This window comes from Cucurbita maxima, unplaced genomic scaffold, assembly GCF_002738345.1.
Source record: "Cucurbita maxima cultivar Rimu unplaced genomic scaffold, Cmax_1.0 Cma_Scf00012, whole genome shotgun sequence".
Lineage (NCBI taxonomy): Eukaryota > Viridiplantae > Streptophyta > Magnoliopsida > Cucurbitales > Cucurbitaceae > Cucurbita > Cucurbita maxima.
In genome coordinates this window covers 3036575-3048903 of record NW_019272028.1, presented here as the reverse complement: position 1 = coordinate 3048903, position 12329 = coordinate 3036575, and positions in this window count along the sequence as shown.

The following is a 12329-nucleotide window of genomic DNA, read 5'->3' as shown; positions in this document are numbered from 1 at the left end:
TACTTTATCGAAATTAAATTAAGTAAACTTAATTAAATTAGTTAATTAAATTTAAGTATGAATAACACTATAATATACCCACTAGTTTTTTTTTTTTAATGTAACCAATTAAGATTATGAAAAAAAAAAATTGTAAATTAAAAGTATGTCAAATTACACATTAAAATTTAAAAAAAAAATTATATCCATAAATTTAGACGGTTGTATCACTTAAAATCTTTGTAAAATCATTGACATAATTTTTTTTTTTATTCAATACTCTAATAATGTTTATATATTTCTACTTGAAAATATATTTTATCGTAAACGTGTTCAATAAAATAATTTTCGTATAAGTAGTTGAATTAAATAAACTTATGATCAAGTCAATCGATGTCTTAATTAATAAAAATTAATTGGCTTAATTAGTTGATTTGACCTTCCATTTGAAATAACATTTTAATACTTAGAAGAAGTCGTTATTCTATTCATAACCCACCTTTTTGGAGCTCTAACGTCTTCGCTGACACACTACTTAGTAACTCAAACCTACTGGTAGTAGATATCATATGTTTTGACTTGTTATGTATCATCGTCAGTCTCAGAGTTTTAAAATGTGTCTATCACATTGAATAGTATTTACTAAAAAATGAAGAGATTTTAAGTATATAAGTCAAGAAACAATATTTATATTAGCATGAAATCTTTTTGATCGAATCAACTGAACATTAAACGTTCAAACGTTCAAATGTTATCGTCTATGATAATAGACAAAGGAAAGTGTAGAGAAACTTAGGTTATTGTCTGAGCTCGAGGTTGGTGTGGTACGGCACTATATAAAGTCTATGAAAACACCATTAAAGTACAACACACCCAAACATGAAGCCTTCAATGGCTTCTCTTGTTTTGACCATTTTAGCCGCATCTCTCATGGTCCAATCTTTTCCCATAAAAAACCTTCATTATTATTCACTGTCATCTCTTCATCACAAAAATACTCTTCCGCCATTGCCATTGCCATCGTCAAGAGTAACGTCGTCATCGTTGCTATCGTCACGGACCATCCTTCAAGATCCATGGTCTCCCATATACCTCCCACAGTCGCCCCCACCTCCGTTCTAGACATATGATTGTGTCTAATGTTTATGCATAATCAACGTAAGGGCTTCCCGAAATTTAATTTCAATTGTTCGACTACTATTGTGTTTCCTAAGTTGCCTAACAATTAAATTATGTATTTCGTGTTAAATGCAATAAAATTTTTATATAAATCAATAATTTAGCCATTCATATTAATAATTATTCTTAGATTTATGATTTTAATAAAATTATATAAACTTTCTTTTCATTTCAAATGATTGATGACCTTACAAAGTGTGTGATGAGGGCGTTTTAGTTGATTGATCATGGTTGTCTAAGCACCAATCTCGAGCATTTATTTGCTCCCTCCATGAAGAAAGATGTCACGGTTGTGGAAGCAATGGTCCTCTGAGTTACAATGCTTTGTGGATTTGTGAGGTATTGTCACGATCTCCTCTACCACCACATTCACAACCATGTCCATGATCATGTTTACGACCTCTGTTTTCGTTGTTATGTAGCCATGTCCCCTCATACCTAAAAAGAAGAGTAACTATATCATTATTTTTCGTCCATGCGAGCCCTCATGTTTGAGTAAGAGGTATTTCTCCTCCTCTTTGCCCTCGTAGCCACGAAATCTCTCCTCATAGACCTTAAGACGACCAATGATCTACTCAACCGACATGTTCTTGAGGTCGCCGAACTGCTCGACAGAGGTAACAATCTGCATGAATCTTTAGAGAACAGCTCGAAGGAACTTTTTGATAACGGAGATCTCCTCCACCACTGTCGAAAAAGCCACACAATCATCTTCTAAGTCACCTTCATATACGTTCCTCAAGACCCATGAAATAGTATGATAAGATATGGAATCAATACAAGGGGAATAAGATTCGGATTACCTTGTTGATTGAATATTTCAAGGCAAGAACATTGTTTGAGATTCGAATCACTCCACAAGCAAGATTGATCATGTCGAGCTTGAATGATTCTACATGCAACCTAAACTACATAGAATTGCAAATAAACTTAGCCATTGGCTAAAGCACAAATGCTCATTATATATATTTTTTCCAAGTCTACTTACAAATACAACATACATAGCTTTATACAGCCTCAAAATGAAACTACTAAATGCATTCGAAGACTTGTAACATTCATACTTAATGGCCTTAATTAACCATTATGTAATTGTAACCTAAAGTAAATTAAAAGTCTTAAAATACATTAATGAAATACAATAACTCTAAATTGTAATCCACCCAAAATTCAAAACATGAAACTTCATTTTTCTTCAGATGTGGCCTGAATTGAAATATCTTTTGATAATTTCAACAATATTTTCTTCACATCTCCATTGAAGCATATTATATGATTGATGTCTCTGGGTTTATATCATAGTACATACCAAATGTGAAAATATAAAAACATCCTATCCAAGTGAATAATGGACCATTCTCCAAATTATAACAACTAAAGTACGTTCGTGGATCAGTCTTCTCGATAGTTTACTATGCCATACAATTCCACAGAGTTGTTAAGTCCATCGTTTTGGTTGGTGATTGCATTTATATCGGGATTAATCATTTTGAATTTTGTGTCGTTTTTGGTATTGACAAGTAAACTTGAATTTTATACCCTAAACTTTTCCAAGTTCTAATCTTGAATTTTTCAAAGCTTTAGGGAAAATTGTTTATTAATAAGTGGGAGAGGCCATATGGATGAGAAAATGAAGAGCATGGGTTGTGCATTGGTGTTCTCCCTTCTCATTGCTTTGGTCTCTTTGAATCTGCCATCACAATTTAGTGCATCATATCTTCATTATCCATCTCCTTCACCAACCAAGTCGCCTGTTGCTGACCATACTGTTCCCCTTCATTTTCATTTTGTACATACGCCAATGCCATACCCAACCAAAAAGCTTGTTGAAGATGCCCCCGCGCCGTCTAAGTTAAGAAAACGCGATCCTTGGCCACCCAATTTCGTCGAGCAATCGCCTCCACCTCCTTTCTAAGCACGCTACTATTGACATCCACAACATGATAATAGTTGTGATATAAAGTTTAATACTCAAATCTATCTGTCTGTTCGGAGTTGATTTTAAGTTTTGGGTTCTTATATTGGTTTATTTATGTGTTGTACTCCCCCATTCAGCTAAGGTTTCTTATAATAAGAATTATTAGATCACCTTAAAAAATTACTATCACCCACCTTTATTTAGCTATTTTTTACTAATTTTATAAATTTAAAGTTCTATCAACATCATGGGACCCCAAGGGCAAATTTAGTGGGTGTCACCCATGTTACATAGATTTTAGGGTGTCACAAGCTGGAAAGAAAACTGTAGTCGCAGGTCAGACGATCGAGTTCGAGTTGGTTTGAGTTTGAATTGCAGGTTGGATTGGATAAATTTTTCAAAATTAAATACCAATCATAGGATGAATTTCGAGCATTCAAAGTAAGTAATTACTCTCTCTTATTGTTCTTGGTTGAACTTCCGAGACTCTGTTTCCAAAATCGAGATCTCCACCAAGTTCCTTCACGAATCTTATAGAGAATCCTTCCTAAATGAATGTAACAAAAATTCGTCTTGACTCGCAAGATAGGTTTCGAATTACCCAAAACTTTACATCATGAAACACCTTGATTCTGGACTGAAAAATACGATTCTGATGAAGATATTAGATCAAAATCGAACTTTGACGGCTATAGTGTGAGGGAAAAATGACCATTTTGCCCTTGAATTGACTTTTGACTAAAGGTGTGAACAAGTAAACAACAATCAATTTATTTCACCAACCATCACTCCATCCCTCTGTCCTTGAAGCTACCCAAATTTGACTCAAATTCATAAGTAAGGGACAAATTTTTTTTGACTTGAGTTCTAAGTTTTCATATGTAATGTAGGTGTGATGAGATGTCAAGCTTTCCATAGGAAATGGGGTCTCATAAGCTCCTCCTTCTGTTCTTCCTTCTCGTGGCATTGCTCCTTTCGAATTTGCCCTTAAAATTTGCTGCACACCATAGTCACCCTTCTCCTCCGTCATCGCCGCAGCTACGTCCACCGCCACCACCGGATCGCTCAGCACCGCCGTCCATGAAACGTTACACATCGAGGTCACAGTGGAGAGCCCCGCCACCACCGCCTAAGATGCCATTTCAGTGGCCGAAGGGGTTCAGCCGTAAATCGCCGCCACCTCCTTTCTAATACTTCTACTCTATCATCACACAATTGGCTGGGTACTGCACATTACATTCACCCATCTCTATCCACTAACCCATATTATGAGTATCAACTTCCTTATTCCATCTTTCAACGCTTGTTCTTGTGATATGCCTAAAATTAAGTCAGTGTCTGGAGTGTGCTGGCTGGGGTTCAAACACACGCCACTAACCTGCAGAAGATCTTAACTAAGACAATTGTATGGTAAAGTTGACATGTCTTAATTTGATTAAATCATACACGCATTCCATAAAAAAAAATTGTTATTTTGTGATTGAATTCCATTCGTTGAAGTATTTTAATTAAACAAACCTTATGATCAATTCAATGCCTTAATTAACAAAAATTAATCGAAGAAAAATAGAATAACCATAGTTAAATACATAGCCTTGTTTAATTAGTTGATTTGTTCTTCCATTTGAAATGACATTTTAATCATTATTCTATTCACAATCCACCCCAACATACTACTTGACAACCTAAATTCACTATTTGTAGATATTGTCCAATTTGATTCATTGTGTATCGTCATCAACCTCATAGCTTTAAAATACGTCAACCACATTGAATATAATATTCGAAACACGATCAAAGTCTCACATTTATCTGAAAAAATGAAGAGATTATAAGTATATAAGTCGAGAAACAATATTTGTACTAGTATGAAGCTTTTTTGATCAAATCAAACCAAACCAAACATACGATTCAAACTTAATACTATAATTTAACTAAACATTAATAACGTATGATAATAAACATAGGAAAGTGTCAACTTAGAGAGAGAGAGAGATGAAGGTGGTACCCCTGAGTGGTTGGTGTGGTGTGGTAGGGCACTATATAAAGTCTATGAAAACCCCATTAAAATACAACACATCCAAAAATGAAGTCTTCAATGGCTTCTCTCGTTTTGGCCATTCTAGGAGCATCTCTCATTGTTCACTCTTTTTCCATCAAAAGCCTTCCTTATGATTCACTGCCATCTCTTCATCACAAAAATACTCGTACGCCATCGTCAAGTGAAACGTCCTCGTCGTTGGCATCGTTGCCACCCATCAATCGATCACCATGGGATTCCAGATACCTCCCACAGTCGCCACCGCCCCCGTTCTAGATATGTTATATGACTGTGTCTAATGTTTATCCATCATCAAAGTAAGGGCTTCCCCTACTATTATTGTGTTTTAAAAATTAAATGCTAAATGTAATAAAAATTTCATATAAATAAATAATATTTTTGTTCACTTACCAACCTAAAAAGGGTACTTGTGCTCTATCATCCTTTTAATAGACGAGAAGTATAGGTAATGATTCTATCATCTTGCGTTGCACTAGCACAATAAGCATTAAATTCACCTTCATTGAGTTAGAGGCATGCCTATCTTGAACAAATCTTACACAAGTCGACATAACGAAATCCGACTGAATCTAGTCGTTTCGCATGAGAAACGAGAGATCCACGTCGTACAGTTCATTAGCTAGATGAGATAAGGGAGATGTCACACCTCCAATGAAGATGACTTTATGTACCTGGGAGGGTTTGAAAGGAAAAACAATCCCAAATTGTTGCTATAATTTAACGATTGTCATTGTTAGATGAAAGTGTCCCACATTGGTTAATTTAGGAAATGGTCATGAGTTTATAATCTAAGATATACTTTCCATTGGTTTGAGGCCTTTTGGGAAGCCCAAAGCGACAGCTTATGCTCAAAGTGGACAATATCAACCATTGTGGAGAGTTGTGTTCGTCTAACAGTCCTTACTGTCATTCTAACCAAGTTGGATAGCGATCAAACAATATTTGTACTATCATGAAGTCGTTTTAATCGAATCAACCCCAACATCGAACGTTCAAATTTAAAACGAAACATCAACTTCTAAGATAATAGACAAGGGAACGTGTAGAGAAACTTAGGTTATTGTCGGAGATCTTAATTATTAGAGAAATATCAAGCTGGTACCCCTAAGTGGTTGGTGTGGTGTGGTGTGGTGTGGTGTGGCACTATATAAAGTCTATGAAAACCCCATTAAAACACAACACACCCAAAAATGAAGCCTTCAATGGCTGCTCTTGTTTTGGCCATTTCAGCAGCATCTCTCATTGTCCACTCTTCTCCCATCAAAAACCTTCATTGTTATTCACTTCTGTTTCTTCATCACAAAAGTTCGGTTTCGTCATCATCATGTGAAACGTTCTCATCGTTGCCATCGTCGTCGTCCATCCGTCAAGTACCATGGGCTCCTAACCTCCCACAGTCGCCGCCGCCCCGTTCTAGATATATTATATGACTGTGTCTAATACGTAAGGACTCCCCAAAGTTTAATTTCAATTGTTCTACTAGTGTAAATAAATAAATAAATATATTTTTGTTTGTTCAAATTATTGAAATAATTTTAACCAATTAAATTAAATTAAATTTTTATTATTATGAATATTATGTCTTAAATTTTAAGTTTTTGAGACTATTTAACCAAACATATTAATAATTAATTATTTTAATAAAATTATACAAATTTTTAATGTAAATAATTAATAAGGAAATCAAATTGAAGAATTAACTGGTTCTCTAAGCACTAATGTGAGATCCCATATCAATTGGGAAGGAGAACGAAATATTTTTTATAAGAGTGTGAAAATCTCTCCTTAGCTTTTTAAAAACTTTGAGAGGAAGCTCGAGAGGGTAAGTTCAAAGAGGACAATATTTGCTAGCGATAGGCTTGGGCTGTTACAAATGGTATTAGAGCTAAACACGAGGCGGATGTGCAAGCAAGAAGGCTGAGCCCCGAAAGGGGGTGAACACAAGGCGGTGTGTCAACAAGGAAGTTGGCCCCAAAGAGGGGTGAATTGTACGATCCATCATCGGTTGGGGAGGAGAATGAAGCATTTTTTATAAGGGTGTGAAAATCTCTCCTAACAAATGTGTTTTAAAAACTTTGAGGGGACAATATCTACTAGCAATGAGCTTGGGTTGTTACAAATGATATAAGAGATCAACATTGGGAGATGTGTCATCGAAGAGGCTGAGCCCCAAAAGGGGTTGACATGAGGCGGTGTGCCAACAAGGACGCTAGGACTTGAAAGGAGTGGATTGGAGGGTCCCACATCGATTGAAGAAGGACATGAGTGTCAATGAAGACACTGGCTCCAAAAGGAGTGGATTGTGAGATCTCACATCCGTTATAGAGGAGAACGAAACATTTTTTATAAGGGCGTTTTAAAAACTTTGAGAGGAAACCCGAAACAAAAAGTCCAAATAGGATAATATCGGCTGAGCGGTGGATTTGAATCGTTACAACCGGATCTCAACGATGATAGAAGCAATGGTGGTCAAGTTACTAATCTAGAATTTCCATCCTACAAAATACCTTATTCAAACAAACGTTTAAGTTGAGGTCAAGTATAATTAGTTGAATGGGTCATCCATTTGAAAATAAGAATTTAATACTAAGAAGAACTCAATGTTCTATTCTAATACGCTGCCTATGAATCAGTGACTATTCTAGCCATCTTGACTTCTAGTCCTCACCCATTGAAGCTCCCAAATCATTGATATATAAAGGGACCCCAATCTTTGGTTCATAAACCAATATCTTCTTCCAAAATGAAACCATCTTCTTCTTCAATGCCTTCTATTCTCTTTGCTTCTTTACTCTTATTGTCTCTCGCTCTCATTACTTTGCCCTCGACCGCCACCGCAAACTCCGACGATGCTTTGCCATCACCGCCGCCGTCGAAAAGGCCACACAGCCATCTTCAAAGTTACCTTCATATACGTACCTCAAGAGCCATGAAACAATTCTTACCCATATTTAAGAGAGTTGTTAAGAAACAAGAAGAATTGGATAGGGTTTTTGTAAATGCTCCGTGGCCAATGGTGGTCGTCGTTCCATCACCACCACCTCCGTTTCGCTAAGTTTTGGGATAACATGCATGGAATTTGAAGAACTCTAAACCAATTATTGAATCAAATTTGGCATTCTAGCTAATTCTTGTCGCTTGGTCGGGAGTTTTTTTTATGTATATACTATGTACTTTGTCTCTTCATCTTTCAAAATGCCTTTGTTTTGATCCTTTTTTGATCGATTTGATCTTTGTCGAATGTTTCTTACATGAGCCCGTTCGATAAAAATATCTAATTACAAGAAAATAATGAGTGTTTAGTGTATCGCTAAGAGTTTTACCAACGTGTTAGCTTTTGTCGTTGCTTCCATCGATCATAGGTCTTTTATCGGGCTTTCGTCCCTTCACCGACTATAAAGAAGAGGAGGTTGTTCCCCTTTGTCAATTTAGCTACTTAATACTCAGTAATACAGTTGTAGTACCCTAAGCCCAACACGGATAGATATTGTCTTCTTTGGGCTTTCCTCTCAAAATTGTTAAAACGTATCTGTTAGGAAGAGATTTCCACATAATTATAAAGAATGTTTCGTTCTCTTCCCCAATTGATGTGGGATGCAAGCAAATGAAGTGAGGCATTCCCGGCCGACTACAAGAAATAAAGCTTCATAGACTCAACAAGTCACTTATAGAAGGCTAACTACTAAGTTCAGACTTTTCACTTCATTGAAAAAGGGAAAAGAGGGAAGCGAAGCTTAGTGAGCTTCCTATCGTCCGACCACTACATAAGCCACTGGAATAGAAAACACTTTGAGCTCCCCTTCATTCGTTGTTAACCCAAGGTCCCAAGTCTTCGAGTCCGCCTACATTTTTTATGGACATACGACCTAGTAGTTTATATTTTTGCAAAGTGTGTTGCTTGAACATTAGCTTCATTCATACTCGTGTATCAATGATACTATGTCTTAACGACCCATATAAAGATGTCTATTTAACTCACTTCAAATTGAGAGAAATTTTTCTTTGTTAACTAAACAAGATCGATGACGGAGAATATTATATTTTTTTCTCTTTTCTTTTCTCGAGCTAACTATCCTTAGAACGGTTCTAAATATTAAATATTAAGCGTTAGATTACCGGGACATATATAATATAATAAAAAGATAGGTCAAGTCATAAATTTTTCTCATAAAAATGATATTTTAATAATTAAATAAACATCATAAACTAAAATTCTTAATTAACAAAAATAAATCCGTAGACAAAATTCACCAAAACGATATATATAAAGAGGTGGAAGCTTAAACGTAGAAATAAAACAAAGAAAAAATGGTATCTTATACGACAACCAAGCTGGTTTGTGCTGTATTGATAATATTATCAATCATTGCAAGCTTGCCGGTAAAAACCACCGCAAAATTCCCGTCTCCTCCTTCGCCGCCGTCGCCGCCGCCTTCAGAACAAGCACTTGGGGTGGCAGAAGTGGTCAAGTTCAAACGAAAGTGGTTTTCATGTTCATCATGCAAAAATGGGGAGGATGACATAGCTCAATCATTGGTAAAGGCGTCACAGTTGAGAGCATGGCCGATCGATCCTCCGGTGGTGCCGCCGCCTCCGTTCTAGTGTTCGAAATGGCTGATATTGGAAATAAGTTCTCATGGAATATTCCTTCTACCTCCTCCTGTGCATGATGTGCAATATCGATCGATATAGCTCTTTTAATGTTGTTCATGTCCTGTTTTTAAATATAAGATTCCATGTCTGTTGGAAAAAAAACAAAATATTCTGTGTAAAATTTCTCCGTAATAAACCCCGTTTTAAAGCTTTTGAGGAAAAGTCTAAAAGAAAAACTTAAAGATGACAATATCTGTTACGAGTAAGCTTAGACAGTTACACTAAATCACAGTCACTTCTATGATTAATGAATGTCTATTAGCTTATCAAATCTATCCGTGATTCCCTCCGAGTGATACCAATTTATTTTTAAAAGGAAAATAAATTTAATTAGGTGCTTCATTATTATTATTATTATTTTGTCATTCTCTTTCGCTATCTTATTTACCAAACTTCCATTAATTAGGGTTGAAATTGTATCTTCATCCAAAACCATTATATATATATATATATATATATATATATATATATATATATATATATATATATATATATATCATATGCACCTTGTTTTAAACTTCATTATCAAAATATAAATAAATAAAGACTTTTTGTAGTACCTAACAAAATATTTTGAAAAAATAATATCTAGAATTTTTAAAATTTTATATTGGAATTTCTTTTAAAAAAAAGATTTTTTTTTTTTTTTTAATATTAAGTTAGGCGGAAGGGGTAAACCTTATTTGAATAATCACATTAATATTTATCATTATGAATAATAATAATAATAATAATAATAATGTCCAATTTGACCTTGATGAGTCAGGTTTGGGCGTAATTTTTGGATAAGATATTGGAAAAGTAAAAAATATAATTTATTGGAAGAAAATAAAATAATAGCAATATGAGTAAGAAAATGAAGCATATTAAATGTCACACACAATTGACCAATTCTATAACTACTCCTTTTATTTACTTATTTTATTATTATTATTGTTATTTTCAACTTTCTACGCTACCAATGTTTATTATTATTATTATTATTTTATGGAGTTTTTTCAAAATTTTATTATTACCTACTATTATATTCTATGGAAGGACAAAAAAGTCATCTTTTATTATTGCCAGCAGGAAAACAATTTCATATTAACTATTAAGTCCCTATGAAATAATTAATTAAAAATAAATTAGTATCCTTTATTTATTTATTTATTTATTTAATATATATATATATAGTTTGATTATTAATAAAATTAAGAAGGTTTGATGTTTGTTCTGTACGAGGTTTCTACACCTTTATAACGAATTATTCGTTAGCACACTCTTTCAACCATTATTGTGTTAGACTTTGATATCATTTGTAATAGCTCAACCTCACCGCTAGTAGATGTTGTCTACTTTTACCTATTACATATCGTTATCAATTTCATAGTTTTAAAACGTGTTTGTTATAAAGAGGTTTCCACATCCTTATTAAAAATGGATTGTAAGTGGGATCTCACGGTTCTGGTGACTCTCTTTAGATCTCTCAATGAATTTTAACTTTTAAATTATTAATTATTTTTTAAAAGTTGACATAAAGAAACGGAGATCTCAATCATTAGTAGTATGCAGAACTTATTTAGAACATCTTTTGTCGGTTCATATATTTGCTTCAAAAAATTAAATAACTTTTTACGCGTACGTGCATAAATAGATTTGAAAAGTTGATATGTTATTGAATGCAAGCTAATTCAATCGTCCACTCAATAGTAGATTAAGATTTGGCCTCTTACAACAAGTCATCGAATCTTTCAGACAATTTCACGTGACGAAAATTATTTATAACAACTTTTAAACGTTCGGAGATATTTATAAATTTATTTCCATTTTTTAATATATTTTTAAAGTATGTATTAATAATGGCGATGGCTAAATCATTGATTTAGTTAAACAATTTTTTCTACCAAAGACAATCCTTACTTACGTACCCAAATTTCTCACCTACTCCCACTTTAATTCAATAATTCCTTACCTAATTAAATCCACATTTTCTCGATGAAAAAATTAAATTGAAAATGAATTTAATTCATATTTATCGACTCTTTTGTATTAAAAAAATTATTATTCATAATTTTAAAAAGAAAAACGGACCAATTTAAACATAGCTCAATGTTAGATATAATATTAAGAGTGTAGTGAAATTATGTAAATACATAAAATTATTATTTATAATTTTAAAAAGAAAGACGGACCAATTTAAACATAGCTCAGATATAATAATAAGAGTGTAGTGAAATTATGTAAATATATACGAATCTCACCTAATTAAATCAACTTGTCTACCCATGATATTAAATGTAATGCCTACTTAATTATGCCTTAATTTGTATACAAAATAAAATTGTTGGATCCATATAAACTAGGGATATTGATATATATTAAATTAATTAACAATGTATTACGTCATTAATTTCAAGGGGGAAAATGGAAAAAAATATGATTTTTTAAATGAATAGTTGGAAAAAATGGATGAGAGTAGATACAATGAAGCTAACCAAAAGGGAATTTTATTGTTTTTTTTTTTTAAATAGTTTTTCCAAAAAAAAAAAAAAAAAA